Source organism: Columba livia, chromosome 1, assembly GCF_036013475.1.
Source record: "Columba livia isolate bColLiv1 breed racing homer chromosome 1, bColLiv1.pat.W.v2, whole genome shotgun sequence".
NCBI lineage: Eukaryota > Metazoa > Chordata > Aves > Columbiformes > Columbidae > Columba > Columba livia.
Genome location: NC_088602.1, coordinates 34,532,246 through 34,554,343, shown reverse-complemented (window position 1 = coordinate 34,554,343; position 22,098 = coordinate 34,532,246). Strand labels below are relative to the sequence as shown.

General features: G+C 43.1%; 1 protein-coding gene across 14 annotated transcripts in view; it reads right to left on the bottom strand.

The window, feature by feature from the left end:
• ELF1 (E74 like ETS transcription factor 1) overlaps positions 1–22,098 on the bottom strand; it is a 90,423-nt gene that overhangs the window by 48,022 nt on the left and 20,303 nt on the right. The window contains exons 1-2 of one of the 14 annotated variants that reach the window (XM_065054724.1): positions 20,631–21,090; positions 8,722–8,763 (exon numbers count right to left, since the gene is read on the bottom strand). The exons of 3 other annotated variants lie outside the window; for them this stretch is intronic. The gene's annotated coding sequence lies outside the window, so the exon portion shown is untranslated. Of the gene's footprint in view, positions 1–1,903; positions 4,065–7,258; positions 7,476–8,721; positions 8,765–16,183; positions 17,793–18,827; positions 19,251–19,285; positions 20,571–20,630; positions 21,091–22,098 lie in introns of those variants that run through there. 10 more of the 14 variants (XM_065054813.1, XM_065054847.1, XM_065054697.1 and 7 more) reach the window with 10 other exon arrangements.

Sequence of the window (22,098 nt, the reverse complement as noted above, 5' to 3'; positions counted from 1 at the left end):
CAGGTGCTTGTATTTCCCAGCTGATAAAATGAGAACAAGGAGATATCCAATTAAGTCGAGAAGCAACTAGTTTTGAAGGGATGAAAGGAAAGCAATTAAAAATGCATCAGCCTAGATGTACTTTCAAACTCTTCGCTACAGACATGACAGAAGTCAAAAGCCTAGCAAAATTATGTTTTTAAAACAGCTCAATGTAATTAGACATCACAAATCAGCCTCATTACATAAGGATTTATTTTTAAACAGAATGGAAAAGAACTGTCATAACACAAGACAAACCTCCAGTAATGCAGCTTGCAACCACACATCTCTACAGGCAGGATTTTGCTGTTATTTTTTCCTTTGTAACTGCTCACTTCTGGACTCACATATTCTCCACTAGAAAAATAATAATATATTAAACACTCCAAAAACGTAATAGATGGACTACAAGTTCGATATGACACTGCAAGTGTCCAACATAGTCCAGCTTATCAAGACACAAGTAATACTAATTATTGAGAGAAAGGAAAACAAAAACTCTCTCGTTACTTCCTGTCCTACAACACTCAGTATACACTGTATTATCCAACAGTAAATTTGCAGAGACAGAGTTGGTTTTATGTGTTGTCATAAGATAACCAAATTACCAGCATTAATAAATAACATTAGTATCAAGGACGTCTTACTATTTTTTATATTGCACAAAATCTCAAAAAGCTGGTTAAAAAAGATAAAGAGAAAACTGTAAACTGATAAAATCCCAAATCCGGTTCAGAAATTTCTGTAAACCAAATGACACAGAATAAATGTTTTAAAAGGCACCATCAAGCAGTTTCTGGCATTTAATAGCACCTTTTAAGGAGGATTAAGACCACGATCCTATAAGCAACTATAAAAGAGAACTGCGGATAAGACAAATCTTACTGATTTCAAAGGGAAAGGGTCTCAGTACAGGGAAAGCTGAAGGGCTGAGCCGCTAAAACAGGATACGAGGAAACCTGTAAAACAGGGTGGAGGGGAGAAGAACTGCCTGACCTCAAGAGATTTTGCTCTTCTGATTAATGCATGCACACAAGAGAATGAAGAGGTGGCAGGAGGAGGAAGAAAGATCAGGGGAAACTAAATGTAATTGCTTTGGCTAAGTGCCAAACTTCACAAATTACCAGTTGACAGTCTGTACTCAATACTGATATAAAACTGTCAACTGCTCTCTAAAAATTACTTTGCCCACAAATTAGTAACTCAATCACAATTTCTAAATCACCTGCAGGAAAAAATTGAAGTTTACCAAAGAAAAATCTGCTGGCCAAAGACGCAGACTATTTTTTCTTTTTTAAACTGGAATATAAATGCACACTAAATATATACTGTAAAAAAGGCCAGCGGAGATCAGGTTTAAGTCAAATGTTTCTTATTCCAGGTGACCTTTTCCAGCCAAGCATCAGTAATTCTAGATCAGAGAGTTAAACTCCCACAGGACTTTCAGCATTCTGCAGGAGATGCTACAGGACCAAACTCAGTAAAAATCCCCGTTACAACTTCTGCAACACAGATTTTTAGCATTCTGTGGCTTCCCATTTGCAATTAATTTATTTTTCAAGTTTTCCAACTGGAGTGTCAAAGCACAATGAACGAAATATTTCATTAAGTTCAAAATGACTCTCTGTTGTAGCCATAGAAATACTGTGTGATTTGCATTTCTGTTTGAGTATAGAAGCAGTTTCAGAAATCTGAATCTGATTTAATTGATGTGCACTGACTAGAAAGGAGTACAAACTAATCCACACAGAACATACTGAAGCTTCCCCTTTCCGAAACACAAACAGACATCAAGCCTCAGTGTGATACTTCTGTCAAGAATACTTATGTTGAAGGCTGAAGTCAGCAACTCTGACAGGTTGAAAAACATAAAGGGTCTTACCTTTGCAGTGTCTTTAAAGAATCTGTATGAACATAGAGCAGATTAGGCAATGTTTTCTGTTGTTCGCCTCTCATTTGCTGTCAGCTGTCAGCAACACGAACACTCAAAAGCCTCTGGAGCAAGCTGGTATTAGTCAGCTAGACTTGAATTTCCAGTTCTTTTACATTGCTGTCTATTTTCTTTCATTTAGTTAGCCTGTCCTACCCTGGTATCAGGTTACATGGAGCCAACGTTTATAGCACCTTGCAAAACAGTTGAACATATCACATACCTAAGTCTGCCTATACCTGTTGCCCTCAACGTTTAACCCTTACTATCAAGAGGAAAAACTTTTATTCTAGAATGTATTACCTAAAAATGTTTGCAGCAGAGGAGCTGTTTTTCCTTCTTACCCGACATCTACAGGACGGCGTGGGATTTCATTTTACCAACTGGAGTACACAGGCAGGCTACGACAAGAACAGTGGCCCTGAGATGCGCCCAAGAACAAACCCGGAGACGCAGCAGCAAAGAGACTTCTCCTACCTCTGATGACAACCATGGCCTGGAAGCTCTTGCTTCTTACTTTAGCAGGTCTCAGAAACCCCGAACAGTTCATTCTGGGTTCAAGATCTCCTAATAACACTAATTCCTCACCTCCCTTCAGACCCTGCTGCTATCACACTCCCTCAGTGCGGCCAGCTTCCCTCTGCCTGGCCAGGACATGGTGTTGCCCTGGGCTCAGCTCTTCCACCTTCCCTTTCTGGAGGGTGTGCTGCTAATCCTGTTTCCTAGACTAGGGTCTGTGTTCTAGACAGCAGTGAGTTAAACTGTACAACAATGAAAAAAAAAAAGTCCTTACAACGCTGAAAAAAAAAAAAGTAGCAGCAATTTCTCTCTTAATGCAAGATGCAGGCCATCCCTGTGAACATCAGCTGTGATGGTGATGCTTCAGAGGACCACACAAGGTATTTTATGCGTTCTTGCACGATCGGTACCTTAGCTTTCCTACACGCACATCATTCACCTTGGAATTAAACAGTGTTCTAATAAATATGTATATTCTTACAACTCACCCAGGGTTGTTCAGGTAGCCGCCTTCTTTAAACAAGTGGTCATTTTGCTAAAGCTGAGAATGTAAGGTAATATTCACACCACTACACTCATAGAAGGGAGCTAACTAAGAGAGCACCAACAAAACACACAAGGAAGAGTTTTATTTGAATGCTGCTTTAAACCAAATCTTTACTTAAGTAACTTTTTAACCCTTCAGACAGAATTACAGACCCAATCAGAGGAAAGCAAAAAACAAAGGGCTAAAAGGGTTTGTGTCAAGAAACAGGACAGCCCATATCACAAAGCACTGCAGCTAACACTTCCAGATAAATTACTTTCTTAACACAGCATTAAACAAGCATTTAGTCTTTGAGGTATTCTAGCTCTGGACTTAGAAAAGCACTTACATTTATATTTAAGTTAGCATTGAGGTTAACAATGACACATGGTTGAAACACAGATAGAAATATCAGATTTTCGGTCTTTCTTACTTACAAAGCTTATCAGTTAAAACATATTTTTGCAAACTGTGCCTGAGGCTTTTTAATCTATTTGTCACAAAGATCCTTGTTTATCTTCACCCATGAATATGAGAAATTAAGTATTCGGTCACACATTTTAAATGGTTATACCACAGGAATTCATCAATGATTTTTTTTTTTACACCAGGCAAGAGGTGACTTGACACTGCACAGCATCCATATGGTGGCCAACACACACCTTTCCTTGTACATCACCAAGGGTCTGTTTGGTCACCTGCTCAGCCATGACCATCGAGATTACTTCTTATAAGCCCCTTCTGAAATAGCTTGATGAGTAAACTCAGACAAGTAGTACTGTGATTTGTTTTTAAGGGCTTGGAGACTCCAATACTATTACTAACACAGCCAGGGAATTAGTTATGAGGTTGGTACAGGAGAGACACATCTCCACCAGCAAATCTCTCACAAAAATTAAGACAAATCTCCTACTTTGTCAAAATCACAAGGCTGATGTTTGCACCAAGTTTTCATACAGATTAAAAAAAAAAGACCAACCCAAGAGTGAGTGATACCACCTCCCAACATTTCACAAGTATAAATACTCGATTCAGAAAAGCCTGTAGAAACAGGAATGAAAGGTAATATAAGAAGAGGTGCAAAGTACCAAACCCTACCTACAGTCAGCAGATTGATAAGGAAGTTGCAGACAGAGAAATCAGAGATGTCAGTCAGACTTCATAACACCTTCCCGCTCCAAGACTGACAACTTTGAAGTTCTTTTTTTCACTGCTAGTCTTTTCTAATGTAACCGACTGTTTTGGTTGCCCTTTTTTTTAGCATGAGTGCATTTGCATTCAACTTCATTTTTGGCTTATTTGGGTTCTTTACTGCAGCTCAGCGTATGTTCATGTAAGAATTAATGTAGGCCATGGTAGACTTGTTCTCTTAAATGGGACACCAAAACAAACTCCACACCTTCAAGATAGTCTACCAAATCAAAGCATGGGGCTTGTTACTTCTTTCTGAGGTTAACTCTTCTGCCTGATTTCTAGTGTGTTGTATTTTATAGATCAGTGTAGCTGCAACTCATGTGTCATCTACAGGCCTAACAAAAAAATATTATTATTTTTTTTTTAATTACAAAACAAGGAAGCTAAGCTTTTAAACTGACAGGTAGAAAGGCTAAGACTTGTTTGGGTCAGAGGGCTGTGACTGTACATCTTCCCTCAGCACAATGAGTCACAGCTCTGAGTCGGTACGTGCTTTCTGCATGGGTAATTCGTACCCGCATTCCCGGTTACAGCTCAATGCAGAGAAAGGCAAGAAGCAACAAAATACTCCAGATATGCTCAAGTAAACACAATTAGTAAGCTCTCCTGCAGCATGCAGGAAAGCAAGCAAAGTCACCCACCAACCAATTTGCTCTGAACTCAAGAAATACTCTCAAAACATTAGTTGAAAACTGAACTTCAGCTTGGAAGCAACTTTTAAAAAGTACCAACACACACATGCAGAGACAGTGAGGGAGGGATGTGGCCTTGCTTAGAAAAGGTGAGTATTACATAGCCAGAGGGACTTCAAAAAACAAAACAAAACAAAAAAACCAACACTGAACGCCAGGCTCTGGCTGTAACTTGTTTGGTACACAAACCACCTTGTTACTAGACAGCCAGCTACTTATGGGCGTGGAGCACACAGCACAAAGAGCTCTATGTGCACGTTATCCCAATAATCTCATCTAATGTAGACACACTGAATATACCTCCATTGCACCAGGAAAAAGGAACAGAACTGTCTTGTCTCTAAACCTTCCTGACACAACTTCATCCCTGCAGAGAGGTCATATGTTTGCACTTTTTCATCCCAAATATTTGTCATAATCTTTCCTTTTTTCTCCTATTAGCATCTTCATTGTTAACTCACTTAATATACCTAAAGAACATTGCTTTGAAAGGCAAACTCTTCTATGTTCCTCTTATTTCCTTCTTGTGTATGTTTGTCTCATTTCAGCCAGCTTTTCAAGAGGTCATAATCTACATCCAGGTTCCAAGTATTTACCAAGTCAGACATTCACTGAATGGTTATGCTGTCTTCACAGAACCACAGAATGGCTGGGGTCGGGAAGGACCTTTAGACATCATCTAGTTCCACCCGCCCTGCCATGGGCAGGGGCACTTTCCACTAGACCAGGTTGCTCAGAGCCCCATCCAGCCTGGCCCTGAATATCTCCAGGGATGGGGCACCCACAGCTTCTCTGAGCAGCCTGTTCCAGTGCCTCACCATCCTCATGGAGAAGAATTTCCTCCTTATGTCCAAACCTCTTTCACCTTAAAAGCATCATCCCTTGTCCTGTCACTACAGAACCTGATGAAAACCTCATCTTTTTTATAAGACCACATTATATATTGAAAGGCCGCAATAAGGTCTCCCTGAAGCCTTCTCTTCTCCAGGCTGAACAATCCCAACTCTCTCAGGCTGTCCTCATAGGAGAGGTGTTCCAGCCCTCTGATCATCTTTGTGTCCCTCCAACAGCACCATGTCCCTCTTATGCTGGGGGGTCCAGAGCTGGACACAGGAGTCCAGGTAGGGTCTCACCAGAGCAGAAGGGGAGGAATCACCTCCCTTGAGCTGTTTTTGAGGCAGCCAGGATACCGTTAGCTTTCTGGGCTGCAAGCGCACATTGCTTGGCCATGTCCAGCTTTTCATCCACCAGTACCCTCAAAACCAAGGATGTGGAATAAGGCGGTGTCTTTGCCTTTTAAGACTGCATAGCAAGAGTGGTCATCTTCTGAGGTGACAAGCTGCGTTTTTTAAAACTATGCCCTTCACCTGCTTGTTCAGTATTACCCTTCCACAAAAGCCGCTACTGGGTTAAATAAATGAGGAAGTGAAGGCTGTCTGATCTGGAGAAGGTGCAATAACAGTATGAAGCATACAGGCATTTATGCTGTACTTAACATCTATCCAGGACATAACATGTCACAGATCTGATTCACTTAAATGTCTGCGGAAAAAAAATCTTAGGTAAAGAACCAAACAGAGAATACTGCATGCAAAATCAAGCCTTTAAAACCTCCATAAGGCGAGAGACTGCTTACACAGTTATAGTGAAGAACATTAGCTCAAGCCATAATTAAAAGTTAGGTAATACCTTTTAAGCTGCCAATTTTAATGCACTCTAAAATGCAATGTATTCATTCAGATTATTCTGAAAATGTGCATGCTTCATGATGCTTAGCATAATTACAATAATAAATACATTAACTTGCAGCTATGTAGGATAAAATAGAAACTAATATTCCCATGCCACTTGTGCATTTTTCTTCTTACAGACCAGCGTAGCTTAAATTTTATGTTCTAAAGTATTTGCACGGGGCGGGATTAGAAGGGAGACTATTTGTCTGGGGAATTTCAAACTAGTGAACTTGGCTATTCAGAGAATATAAATTATCTCCTGACTTGTTGCTAGACTGACAATTCCCACCGTTGGGTTTCAATTTGTGACGAAACAAGACCAACAAGATTAATATAAAAAAGTAAAGAGATTTATCTTAACAGTGATGTGGAAAAGTAGCAAGGTCTACAAAAGTCCCTCGAGGGAAAGCAGTGTCTGGACAGGCCAGTATTTCTCATTTCGTAATGTCTGGGGAAATATTCGCACTGAAGCCTAAGTCACTCTCATACGAGCACACACCTGCTCCTGGAAGACACAGGAATTCACTGCTAATGAACTAGACACAGAATTTATGAGTGTTGCATGAAAAGACCTACAAAATCAGGGTATTCTGGAAAGTTTCAAAGCCCCCACAAAGCAGGTGTAGAGAAATTCAAGCCTCACCTCTTCCTCATTTCATCATTCAAGTTCCTGTCTCTCTTGCAGAACTAAATCAGGCATCAGGGGTGGCTGCTGTGCACGTCCTTGTCTACCCAGCTGTAGCCCCTACAAGCCAGCCTGACTCCCCAGCTGCAAGATGAACCAAGGCAGCAGGAACGGGGGGACACACAAAATTGCCTGGTCAGCTTGGGCTGAGTTGTGTCCCCAACTTGGTCTCACCCTGCAACAGAAAGCAGCACAAACTCGCTACAGCCACTGGCTCACAAACCTGAAGACCTCTTTCTTTCTGCCTCCCCCTGCTTCTACAGAATGAATAATACAGATATTATGGCATCGAGGCTCATAAAGATTTTGATATGCAGCTGGTAGGCTTACAAGATGACCACTCTTGCTATGCAGGCTTCAAAGGCAAATGCACCAACACATCCCACGTCCTTACCCATGCAGGCAAACACACACATGCAAACATGCGCCCACGCAACCCACAGGCACTTGCCCTCTCTCTCGGGCACTCTCTGAACAGGGCCATTGCACTAGTCCACCCGTGCCTACTGAAAGAGAAACCCTGATGGTGTCATATGCAGGAGAAGGGTCAAGCAGACCTGCACCCACACTGTTTCTAGCATCGGGAAACAATTTTCTCCTATGACAGCTTTTACCCCTATGATCCACAAAAGCAGGATTTTTCCTGACAATCCAGTTCTCTAAATACGGATTAATTCTAAGAATCTCAGACACCTCCACAAGAAAGGACTTGAGTCAGTCACTCTAAGATCTCCCTGTAATCAATAGGAGGAAAGGTGGGCTGCATCTCCTGGAGATGAAAGGCCCTTCCTTGAGTCACTTACCTGAGCTGCTTGAATTACCAGGAGTTGATCTAGGCCTCAATGCACAGAATCAGAGAATGGTTTGGGTTGGAACGGACCTTTAAAGATCATCCAGTCCAACAGCTCTGCCACAGGCAAGGACATTTTACACCAGACCAGGATGATCAAAGCCCCGTCCAAGCTGACCTTGAACGTGTCCAGGGATGGGGCATCCACAGCTACTCTGGGCAGCCTGTTCCAGTGCCTCACCACCCTCATGGTGAAGAAATTCCTCCTTATATCTAAAAATCTACCCTCTTTCAGATTAAAGCCATGGTCCCTTTTCCTGTCACTACAGGCCTTGGTAAAACATCTCTGTCTTTCTTATAATCCCTCTTTATATATCGAAAGGCTGCTAAAAGGTCTCTCTGGAGCATTCTCCAGGCTGAACAACCCCAACTCTTTCAGCCTTTCTTCACAGGAGAGATGCTCCAGCTCCCTGACCACTTTCATTGAGGTCTCTGGATGTGGCTGAAGCAAGCACTCCAACCTTTCTTGTAGCACAGCAGCCTCAGCATGTAAGTTCCTCAGCAGACATCAGCTCTGTTATGAAAACTTGCAAATTATAATATAAACCAGAAATAAAAACATTCTACCTACCGCTTCTACATTGCCCTTTCTTTTCCCAGCATGCCATTCAAACTGTAACAGTTAAGAGAAAAAAAAAAGGGGGAAAGCTGAGGTTAAAGTGGAAGATAACTATTATAGTATTATAAACAAGGTAACCCAAGGAGAGGTTGTTTTATGTAGTTTCTAATCCATCCCTTCATTTATCCTCCAGCCTCCTTTCTTTCTCTTCTTTTCTGTTGCCTAACATTTCATCTATTTCTGTGAAGTCTCAGTGGTTTGCTGTAATCACAGATATAATACATTAATATTAGAATTGTGGGAGGGGCAAACCAAACAATACTATGCCTTTTTTCAAGATGCCATAGACTTCAAGCAGTTTTGTGGAGGCTTTACAATGTGTTTGCCTCAGAGGGTTGTGCCCCATTTGTACCTTTCCTCTCTCAAAAAAGACAGTACTAAGAAAAACGGTGCTCAAAACTGAAAGGAAAAAAGGTCAGCAGAAGCATCCTGTCACTGTGAAAGGCTTCCAGTGCAGCTGTGTTAGAAATGCGATAGCTGGTGCCTTTCACAGAGGCAAAATACAGAGTTTTGCCCTTGTGGTGCCAGCTCCTAGGCCTGCAGAAACCCAGGGTGACCAGGAGCTGCTCCCTCAGGGTTGAGGCAGCACTAAGAGCCACGAGTGGTGTCCATCTCTGACAGGGCAGCTCTTCTGCCAAGTGCAGAACCACCTCCTCCCCACCCTAACCCAAGAGAAGTCAGGAGAGAGAAAACAAACCACCCCTCCACCGCCCCTTACCCATCAAATCTCACCACCCTCACAACCTTTCTGCTCTTCCCCACCCAGGCCGAGAACCTCTGGTTTAAAGAGCGCACAGTATAGAAACATTTTATCACCCAGCAAAGACATCCTCACTCAGTGCTGGCTAGTCAGTGAAAAAACAGTTTAAGGGGAAAAAAACCCAATATTCTGGGAGTTATGCTGCCACATGAGGAAGAAAGAGCATCCAGTCCGGCAAAAGAGCTGAAATGAATCTGCACAGTTTCAGTTCTGACATAATTCTGATCCGCAGAGTACTCAGTTCTCTAAAATCTGATGCTGGGGAAGATATTATTAGAGTTCTAGCTTCAATAAATTAACTGTGTTGTAATAACATGCATATCTTCAGAAATCATGAGACCTACTTGAAAACCAATACATCTTTCAGAAGAGAAGTTTTTATGTGCTTTTTCTGCACACTTGTAACAAGTTGTTTAGCTGAAAGCCAGAGCTGCCTCAGAAACAGACAGATCCACAAGTGGATTAGAATTAAAAAAATTGATAACAGTAGTATAACTCCAAAGATCACAGGATCTTACAATAAAAACCTCATTGGGTCAAGTAATGTGGCAATTATATGCCCAGAAAGACATTAATGAAATTTCATGACTTCACACCCAATCTGTCCATTTTTCATGTGCATTTAAAAACTCCTACAGTGGTAGCAGTGGAAAAAGGAACACCAGACTTCAGCTCTCACTGCGTTAGGATAACTACCATGGTTACTCTTTCATAGTTCACGCTTCAAGAGTCCAAGTACTGCTTTCTGTTGAACTAATTAAATTCTGATCTTTACTCTCAGGTATCTAGGCAAGGGTGTCACAGGGATAACAAAGCACACAGGCAAGAGTACGCTCTTGAGAAGACACCTTGTTACACAATGGTGGAGTTGTCATCTCTGGGTGCATCTGCACCCCTGCTCGTGGTTTAACTGACAGGAAGCAAAGACGAAGATACCAGAGCCCAGCGATGGGTGTTTCCTGCCTGCAGAGCCACGTCTGCCCCCACGCGCTTGTCATCGAGACCGCCTGTCCTCCCGCGTGGGCCACAGCCTCCCACGGGGGGGAGAAACTCTGTGATACCTTCTAAAAAAACAAAAAAAAAGTTTAAATAAGTTAAGCCCACGCACAGAAAGCCAGCCAGCTGGATGGATTAAAAAAAGTGATCAGGTCAAGCGTATTGAAATGTGGGCCCAGAAGGCCACCAAAGCAGGGTATGAAATGGTGGTGGCATGTTCTCCTCCAGCATGGCCCAGCTCTGGAGGTTTTAGAGCCTGGCTTTCCTCAAATGGGCTTGCACGCCAAGTAACTTGACTTAATAGATGAAGAAGCAAACAAGGACAAATCTTCAGAAATGAACCACAACCACTGGCAGAAACCACACTGACAAATACAGCACCAGCATGTCTACCTAAGGGGACCACCCTGTACTAGAAAAGGGGACAGGTTAGATGATCTGTGGGGCTTTTCCAACACTAATACCTAGAGTAACACCTGTTAAGTTTACCACAAATTTGAAACGCTGAAGAAGCATTTAGTACTAACAGGATAAGCATAAGAATTAATATAGCTTAAGCAAGCAAAGAAGCAACTGCTAGACAAAGCAGAATTTCGGTGAAAAGCAGAAACTCCAGCACAGGTGTAATTTCTACTGTACCTATATGAGAAGCAATATGCAATGTTCGGCCCCTAAGTCGTTTTCTGCTCAGTCTCAGATCACCCCACAATGTCACCTGTCAGAAAACATCTCCTTATGCAGCCTAAAATCTCTGTGCCTGGGTAGGATGAGAAATTAGTGAGATGGGCTCATGTCTGTCCTTCATCAATGGCCAAGTGGTGGTATAAAACTGAGGAAAACCAATTCTGAGCTGTATCTCCAGGGTTGTCAGCTAAAGCAATAGAAGACACGTCACTCGTAATTAGGTTGGGGAATATGTCGACCAGTAGATATCTAGTAGATTTAACTCTGTCATCTGCTGCTATAATCTAGAAGTATTTTGTGTATAAGCTTAAAAGGAGTAAAAAAGTCTTCATTTGATTTCATGGAGTTTCTGGCACATTTCACCCTTTACGGAACCGAGGCTCTCCATCTTAAGGTGGTCTCCATACCCATCCCAGAAAAGTTGGGAATAAAAATGCCTTCGCATGGTGACTGGCACTGTTCAAAGCCAGTGGTCTGCCTTTTCCTGAAAATGACGAGGTTCTACATTCGCCTCATTTCTAACTAGAAACCTATTCTGCAACTAGGTTACTCCAACAGAGCTTTCACACGCTCCTACCTGAGCTTCGTGACCACCTGGTTATCCAAGAGAACCACAGCTGCCCAGTGCTCCAAAAGACAAGACCACGTCCCTCCACGTCACTGGGCACTCAACCCGCTCATGTCCTGACAGCTGGAATGAATGTCCTCAATCAGAACCCATCCACTTAAGACACAAGTCCCACCCTTGACAAATACTCAAGTAAACCCAAGTAGCCACCAAACTAAAGTAATGGTTACTCAAAAGCCTTTCTGAACAAAAAAGCCTTGCAGCATGATCCAAATCTCACTAATTTTTGCTGGATTGGCAAAAGGACTTAGAAGAGAACTAGAGAAAAAAAAAAAGTATTTTCCATCTCAGATTCCAACAATACTATGTAGCCAACAGCATTTTGTAGATTTGCTTCTTAGTTTGTAAGTCACGTTGGTCATATCTTGCAACATGTACTGGCAGGATTCAATGCTTTCGTAAGAAAACTGGAGTGGTAGATGCTGACACTGATCCAGAAACAGTTTACTCTCAAGATGGAAATTCTTTTTAACCCTGAAAGTTCATCTGTGTCCCATAATGAACTACAGATTCTATTACAGGAAACATTTCGAGATTCTCATATGTATTTATTTTCATGGTGCATTAGTATCATACTAGCTCTAAGCATAACACCAAGAAAGTTATATTTACAAGCACAATAATCTCTATTATATTGATTTTACACTATTAAATTAGCAAAAAAAAAAAGTAACGCAAGCATAGGGCTATAATAATGGTGGAGGTGTTCTTTTATAAATTATTTTGAAGTACCTTAACACCATCTAATTTTTCAAGCTCTGTATATTTTAAGCAAAAACAAAAAGGTAAATGTTGCGGTGTTTATATTTATAAAAGCAAAACAAAAATCAGGATGCCTCAATTCTTATAAAACTTCAATTTTATTCCTCACAGCTGCTGCTGCGTGGCACCAGCAAGGCACTCGCATGCCCCAAACCGCCTGCCTGTGTTTCTTACTCCACCTGGGTTACAGTCGACTGGGGAGGAGAGGTCTCCACAAAACTGTTTTTTCGGCACAACAGCTACGAGCATCAACTTGTCTCATGCCTCTGCCACTAGCAGTTCAGCTGCCTCAATACCGGTGTGTTTTTGGGGGAGGCAGGGGTGATCAGACCTCTCCAAAGCACCACATAGTCAGTGGAGCTAAAGTGAAACCAAGCTGATCGACACCCAGCAGCCAGGCAAGAAAGAAACGGCCTTCACGGATTTCTGTTTGTTTTAACCAGTTTCAATAGAGGGGAACATGATTTTTAATTCTACAGTGTCCCTTTAATAGACACCCCAAAGAAGATATTTTCCAGATAACCAAGGAATTTTTTACAGTGTTTGACTTACCAAGCAGAGCACAATAACCAGCTATTCTGTTTGCACTACGAGGCAGTTCAGTGCAATGAGTTAATAATTTATCACAGCACTGCTCTTGGCAACTGACCATAATCAACTTTTTAAATTCTTCCTCGTTCTTACATTTTAAGTCTCAGCAAGAATATGGCATCCTTAGAGCTTCAGCTCTATCTGAACATTTTCTAGCTGAGGTAAGAGGTTTAATCTTCCCCAACACCTGCTTTCCTCCTCTATTGTTTCAGCCTCAGAGCAAACATCATCATTTCATTTCAATAACCTGATTTAGCAGACAGGAATAACCAGAATATTTTTAAACAAAGCAATAAGTTAACATTCTTTCAAAAAGACTCAGTGGTGCAGTTCTTATCCCTGTGTTTCCTTCCCCCTCTTCTCCCAGATGGAAAAAGAACAAAAACGCTCAAGCTTCTAGCTCTACCAAAAGCTTATGTTTGCATGTGTTTCCCCAACCGACAACCACACACCTCTTCCTCCCATTTTACGTTATCGAAACCTACTCCTCTACATAATTTTGGACAAAAGCTAGCCTATTAGTTAACACACTCTTCCTTTCAAGCAGAAGGATCTAGCTGTGGTGTCCAGCCACCTTATTTGGAAAATAAGTTTTTAATAGAGTTTAGATGTGAAGATTAGAAGAGATAGCTGTCCTAATCATCACTTTGTTGAAGCTTTGGCCATGAACAATGGTCTTCTTCCAAGGACAACTGTGCTACTTCATCCTGCCCCTTATTTCTCAACTCCAGGTCTTACAAACTTCCCAGCTCCATCACTGCGAAATCGATCCCTAACCTGGTTCAGTCAACCAGCACAGAAACTCCACATGGTGTGGACACCTGCCTTGCCAACTTGGCTCATCTTGGCTGAACCAGATAAGGAGTTGCTCACACAAACAATTTGGACTGCGGAAGGGAGGAGAGGGGAATAAAACACTAGGAAAAAACTATGCTCTCAGCAAGGACAAATGAGGGTAGCAACCCTCATGGGGCAATGAGGCAGCTGGATGAGTACTGCCATGGAAACATCTAGGAACAACCATGTCCACCTCTAACTGTCTCACTAAAGGTACATTTTATATTTGACTGGTGCAAAGTCATACACTCACCAAAAAAAAAAAAAAAAAAAAAAAAAAAAAAAAGAAGTATCTCTAGAGTTTGAATTACAACTTTAGCTCAACTAGTGCAGCTTACTGTTGAGTCAAGAACCTGAGGGCAAGCTAAGGGCCTGGGCAGATGCTAAATGAGGTAAATGTGCCGTTTAGGGATTTACAACCCATCACCTCCAGGGCAGTTCATTATCCCAGTAAAACATGCTTGGCCCAAACCTCCCTTCTGTGCTTCAGGGCATATCCCGGTAAACCGTTGCCACCTGGATTTAACGGGATGTGCCGCTGAGCGAGGTGGTTACGCACACAACCTTCACTGAGGAGTGAAACAAAGCATCTGGGGTGAGGCTGAAGCACCTTCCGTGTGCACGTAAGTCAGGTGTGCAGAGACACGGGAGACACTGCCGAGGCACTCGCACCATTCTCCAATCTGGTTACTAAATACCAGGCTTGTTCACCACAGACGGTGTAACAACAGGTTCTTCCAAGGCAAACTCTGTCAGAAAGTGCGCTGCTCTCTCCACACAGTCGTCCTTTTTCCTGATTTCACCCCATCTAGAAATCCTGGCAGCAGAACTCCCCATCCGTGCAGCAGCTATTTTACCCAGGTAGCTATTTTCAACTAATAACCGCTACTGTCTCTCCCCTTAAACGCGCACGTTTTGAACAACAGTATATCAATAAAATGTCATCACAGCTCTTTCGCTTACGAAGCCTGGCCGTACAAATTAACAAAATGCTTCCTAAGTCCAGCTGAACACAGGACACCTGTAAGAGAAGCTTTAAACATCACAAACATCAGAATCTAGACACAAAATCTATCCTTTCAAACTATGCGGCTACAGAAATATTAAAGCTTTTCTGCAAATATCCCTATTATCTTTAAACAAAACATTTGCAAGACCAAGCCCTTATCTTGTCGTTTGAAAAAAGTTTTACAACATTTCTTACTGTTGAGATTTATTTCCAGTCCATTACCACTGAAGCAACAGTTAAAACAGCTCATTTGAAGGACCATAATAGAAGACAATTAGCTTAAAAAAAAAGTATAACGTTGTATTATACCAAGCATTTATAATTAGGCATCTTTCAGAGGTGCACATTTAAAAAAATATTCTCCCAATAGTAACTTTATTCTTGGTTTTCTTCTCAGGAAATCCCTCCACAGCCCATTTTCAAATGGTTTAAATTAACGGTTTTCTATATTACGGCTCCATCCGACAAATTAAAATTGTATTTCACCAAGTTGCTCCAAAAGCAACTTATTTTGTTGTTGCTTTCAGCTGATGCCAGAAGAAATAAGACTTTCTTGAAGAGAAAACAGCCAGTATTTTTTAAAAATGCCACAAGCCATCCCTAGCAGTCCAACTTCAGACTGCTTCTCAACAGTTTCATTTTCATTCATATGTCTAAACCACCTTTATAAAAAAAAAAAAAAAAGAAGCAGCCCTGAAACAGACACTTCCTCTCTATAGTTCCTTCTTTTCTCTTTTTGAAATAAACAAAAGTTGGGAAAAATAAAAAAAAAGAAACAGGACAGTAGCCTTTCTGTAGCACACCAACAAGGGCACCTGAAGCCCCCAGCTCACAACAAGCTGGGAAGTAAATTCTTGCAGTTTGTGCACGTTTGCCACCCTTTGCACTCCACTGCATGTAAGGTTTGTAATTATTTTCTTGATAGCCAATGCCCTCATTTGCATCTTTAATACACAGGCATGGTGACAAAGCTTGAATAGCTACACAGAGTGAATATTAATAGCTTACATATAATTATAATAATAATTATAATGATAATATCTTATCTAAAATGTAGGATATATACTAAAATAAATATTATAATAAAATAATAGCTTACAGAGGCTCTGGAAAGGGGGGAAATGACAGCACAAGAGAACAAACATACCAAGAGAACAGGAGTAACCATCACGTCCAAGGACAAGAGTCAAGCCAAATTCCGCCTTCAGCAGACAACGTGCAAACCCTGGTGCCTTCAAGATACAGTTTTAATGAAAGCTCTTCCTAGGAGGGTCATCTTCTGGTTGGAAAGACAGCCTCCACTAAAAACAAACCATATCATCACATCCTTGGGAAACTATTCTTGTTAGCTCCAAAATTATCTAGGGCAGCACATGTAGCACACACAAAGAAATGAAAACTAACAGTATCCGGGTCAACTTGCTTTTAACTTGAAATTGAGTCTGGTTGGAAGAGTAAGTTAAACATTAATTTTCTGACAGCGGTCAGCACTGGGTATCACAAGCTGTAACTGTAGTTTCACAATCACAATTTGCTGTGTCTTTCCCTAGCTGCAATATAAAACTGAATAAACACTAAGATAGCTGGGAACTGGAGAACAGCAGAAGTGACTCAATACAGAACTCATAAAAGCAGGACAGATTTCTCCCAACCTGTCAGCTTTATTAACCCATGACCCCATGAAAAATGCAAGTAACTCTAGAGAAACATACAGCACGACAAAACAGTTTATGCAGCTACGATATATATTAGCATGCTTTTGTCTCCCAACAGCAAACAGCAGTGTGAATCAACCAAGCCGACCCCCTTCTTTCAATTCTGAAACGCAGTGTCGTGTGGGATGACATTTATACTGAACCCACTTAAGAAGTCAAACCACTACCATGCAAGGAGGCAAGTGAGGCAAATGCGGAAGGAGCTTGCAAATGAAGTGATGAGACCGTTAAACGTACTCTAATGGTAACCATCCAAGAAATGCCAAACATTTCCCTGAAAATAAAAAATAGATTTGGTATATTCACACAAAAATGCTGATGATGCATTAAATATAGGTTGTTCTAGAAACAGACTAAAATATAGAAGCAGATAGTGACATTCAATCCAACTAAAAGCAACCCCTTCTCAAAGTTTTCAACCTATGTATTTAGTATTTCTATTCCTATCCAATTATCTGAACCACAATATTTTCTTTCCCCAATACGGAAATAATTTTTACAAGCAAGGTTGAGAATCGGAGGTTCCTTCCTGGCTAACAAAATGGCTATCATTTTCACATTCAAAGCTGAACCTAGCACAAAGTCACACGTGACCCAAGATGACGGATCTCTTTAGGGACAAATAAATGGCCTGAGCTCTAGCTATCACTAAAGATTCATCACTAAAGATAGCTGGTAGGTAGTTAAGGCCTAAAGCACTTCAAGGCAAGAATGCATAAACTTCAGTCCCTATCTAATGGGATCCTTTCAGCACAAAGGCGGACACAGTGGGAAGCTCTGCCGCAGGACAGACCTATACTGAAGAATGAATCATTTTTACCTCTACACAGATGAGTCCTCTCAGGTCAGGGGAGTGAGAATGTATGGAGCCTTTCACATGGCTGCTGCGGACTTTTGATAAGCAAAAGGACTTCACATTTCAGCAAGTATAGTCTCTGCAAACTACTTTATCTGTGAAGGAACATTTAAGTAAGATTTAAGAAAGCGAATCATCTCTAAAGCACACCAGTGACGTTAAAAGGATGAGCACAGCAAATCGCTAGTGTATGGTAGCAACGTTTCAGTGCTTACAGAGCAGATCATAACCAAGGCTGGAAATGTGAACTCCACCTCCTGCCACTCCTGTGCTGAATCACTCTGGTGGGGGAAAGTCCTTGTTGCTCCTTGCACACCCAACAAAACTCCAGCAAGTTACCAAAACTGTCAGTGAAAACAACAAAATATGCCCGTGAAAACGGAGAAACTTTTGGTAATGCTTGCAAGAAGCAACAGCTGTTTTGGAGATCAAAGCTCCTTTTCTGATACAGAGGGAAATCCTGAGTTTTTCTTACAAAATCTTTTCTATCAGCTCACCTAACACAGTCTTACTGTAGTCCCCATCCTTGAATACTGCTGTGCTGAAAAGACAAAAAGGTGTACTTATACACCTCTTGTACTTTGTTTTTATACACAGACGTGTCCAAAGAGTAACGCACACCGCTGAAGTACGGGTTTGCAGCAATACTGAAACATCAGGCTATACCAGGCCAACAACATTCTTTAAATCTGGACGTTTGCTACTTTTTTTTTTTTTCTCATTTGAGTGCCAAGATCATGGACTTGGCAATTCTAATATTCAACACGTGAAAAAAGAGCAGATTAGAAAACAGGCCTTTCTGTAAAAGCATGGATCTGGAAATAATGTTCAAGCTAACTGGCATCTAATGATACAACTCCCATGGCTCATCTCTCAACAACCACAAACTCAATACAAACTGAAAGATTCCAAAAGAAAAAAAAGAATTGAGACAAACACAGGCTTCAGCTATGAAAATCAATAGAAACTAACGCCGTTTCTCTGTCCCTTCTAATCCACTCCTCTGCCTTCTAGAAGATCTGTCCAAGCCGTCATCTGTAAAGCCTGGAGGACTTCCCATTCACTTTTTCCCAGCTCCACCACTGCACCCCAGATGCTCTGTTGCCCCGGCACAGCCCTTGCGCAGCAGCAGGAGAGCCTGAACATGGCAGCTTTGCTTTCAAAGGGGAACTGCTCCTCTGCAAAGCCCAGCTCAAGAGAAAGCAGAAGCAGTTACTTACCCTTTAGCACACAAAGAGCGTTCTGCCCAAGATATGCAGCTGCAGCTTGGGAGTCGACGTAGGATAACTCACGTTTTTAAGGCTGGATGTCTCAGCAGGGTAAGGTACAGCATAAGGAACGGGAAGAAAGATGTAAGGAAAGGGAGGCTCGTGCTTTGCGGATTGCAAGCATGGCAGACAGTTGTCGCCTCAGCCCTAAGACCTGAAAACTAAACTCATGATGAAAAAAAAGACGACACAAATACCTGAAAGATTTTTTCAGTAAAAAAAAAACTTCTATCGCTAACTCGAAACAATTTTTTTCCAACTGGTTCTTCTGTAGTTTTATCATTTCCTCTGTGGATTTTTCAACATGAAACAACATACCAAATAAATCTCCCAAACCCTAGCAAAAACTGTTGCTTGTAGAAAGAAAAAGGCAAAACATAAAATCAAAAGGCGGTAAAAACATACTGTACCGTAAGACGCAGAAGGAAGATACAAGCGAACACTGGAAAGGCTGAAGACAAGAGACAGCCTCACCCAAAACACGACCATTTACTTAATGGTTGCCTCCCTCGCTCCCTCCCCTGCAACCGATCGCAGTATTAGGCAAGACTCCATTACACTCCTCAGATATAGGCTCCATAAAGTAAATGAAACTGGAAAGTCTTCCTCCATGCACAACCTTTTGAACTCCCTGCCATTTCGTTTTCAAAAAGAAGATACTCTATTTTATTTCTCAGCTGAAAGACTGAAATATTCGTTCCATAGTGATACACTCAGACAAAACTTATAAAGATACTAGCCTGCATTTCTGTTCAACTACAAACAAGGTGGAAACACTTGTTCTTTTTCAAAATATTGTGCTAGAGTTCGGAAGTACATAATTAGGAGAATCACAGTGGTTTTCATCCACTGAAAGTTTAAAAAGCAATTTGACACACCGCAATTACCTCCAGGATTTTCTTCTCCCATTACAACTACCACTAAGCCCATTTTATAATTGGTCTGTCCCTCTGCCATGTACACCATCCCCATTAGTATAATTTCTTAATCATTTTCAGCAAAAGGTGAGCACCGGCCCATTTTTTGTGCACAAAACAATTTAAACCCCTCTATTTTAAAATGACGCCACAGCGGCTGCCGCTGAATGAGTTTATTTCGCCAGAAACAGAGTCACAATTTAAGGTCACGGGCGTAGAAAGCAATCCATCTTTGAAACGACAAACCTGCCATTTTACAGTCGCTCAGGACCACACCTGGCGATCGGCAAAGGCGCTGATCACCAACACCTGGCCTGAATCGCCTTGGACCCTGTGCTGCTACTTGCTAACGCGGTCCAGGTAAACGCAGCTTCAGAATAAATAAAGTTTGTGCGTAGCTCGGTCAGCCGAGTGGCGGCTGGAGGGGTCAGATCAGCAGGCTGCCCAACACCTCCACATGCTTCGAAAGGCGACAAAATTATAAAATGCGGCAAAATGACAAATGGGCTGTAACACTTAGGAAGCTGTTCGGAGCAGCACAGCAGCGGCCGCCGTGCCCTTCGCCCGGGGGGACGTGCTCAGACACAGGCACAGCCACACGCTGCTGCCAAAAAACGTCGCTTTTACTCGCGGCTCAATTTATTTCTTGCTCTTCCCAGGTGCACCCTACTGCTGCACTTTACCAGAAGTTCCCTTTTTCCCCCAAATCTCCCTCAGACGGCTGAGGAGAGCCGCTCTGGGCGCGCCAGCCCGTCGAGGAGGCACAGGCCGGCAGCCCGGGGAAGCCGCGTCCCGCCCGGCCCGGCCGCCCGCCCTTCCCTCCCCGGGGAGCACGTACCGTCCGCCTCGCCGCGGGGCCTGCGGCGCCGCCCCGGTCGCCCCGCAGCTTCGTGCAGCTAAAATGGCTCCTGTGGAAGGGGGGAAGTGGTGCCCGGGCCCCGGCCGGTGAGTCACCGCGGGGCCGGGCGGCTCGACGCGGCGCGGCTGGGCTCGACACGACACGCCCCGGGCGGCGGCCAGCGCTCCGCCGGGCCCGGCCCGCAGGTGGCGGCGGCCCTGCTCCGCGCTCCCCAGCCTGTGCTGACAGGGTGCGGGGGGGAGCGGGGCAGCTCGGCGGCCAGAGAGCGGCTGGCCGGCTTCGCACCCCTCGTGTGGGGAGCCCGGCCGAGCGTGGCTGGTCCACCAGCTCACACCAGCGCTGGGCTCATGGCGGCAGCTCCTGCCCGGCTCCCCTCTCCACAGCCCGGGCACTGAGGTGGCTCCTAACGTCTGAGCACCGGCACCTCAGAGCCCTGAGGTAACATCCCACCCGCTCCTCTTCATGAGTAATACATAAATAAATACGCTTCTGTGGAACACCTGGTACTTCCTACCAACACCGCCTTGCTCACGCTAAACCAGTTAACTCCAGAAAAAAGGCGAAACTCAGGAGGGCCCAAACGGCTCAGGGAAATGTAGCCTGTGTGCAGCATTTGACCAACTCCAAAGCCAGGGTTTTCACAGAATCATAGAATGTCCTGAGTTGGAAGGGACCCACAAGGATCATCGAGTCCAACTCCTGTCCCTGCACAGGACAACCCCACAGTTCACACCACGTGTCTGAGGGTGTTGTCCAGTCTCTTCTTGAACACTGTCAGGCTTGGGGCTGTGACACCTCCCTGGGGAGCCTGTTCCAGTGTCCACCACCCTCTGGGGGAAGAACCTTTTCCTAATGTCCAACCTGAACTCCCCTGGCACATCTTCCTGCCATTGCCTCAGGTTCTGTCATTGGTCATTAAAGAGAAGAGTTTGGCTCCTGCCCCTTCTCCTCCCCTTGTGAGGAAGCTATAGACCATCCCCAACACATTTCCGATATGCTCCCTATGCTCTTCAAATGAACTTTGTGCCTCATGAACAACACACTGAAAGCTGTCCCGCACACAAAGCCGACATGAGCACTTGGGCTGGGCTCTTCCCACCCATCAGGTGCGCCTCAAGCCCTGACAGAAGTTCGGTCTTAGAAGTACAGCTCGGAGGGTGAGAACAGAATGATTCCCGCTCTGTTTTAGCGGGAAGGGTAAGCGCACGCTCTGTTTGCAGGCTGGCATGTGCACTCATTTTCCACTAACTTCCAGAAAGACAGAGCCCAAAGCAGCACGCTGGCCCCAAGGGCACGCACGGCACAAACACCCGAGCCCACGCAAGGTGACAGGGTGTAACCGAAGCAACGAGCAAAGAAGACATGAGTAAAAACCCGAAGCTACTTCTAGCAAACACATTGAAATAATTGCAGATATGATTAAGTGCAGCTGTCATTAACACCCTAC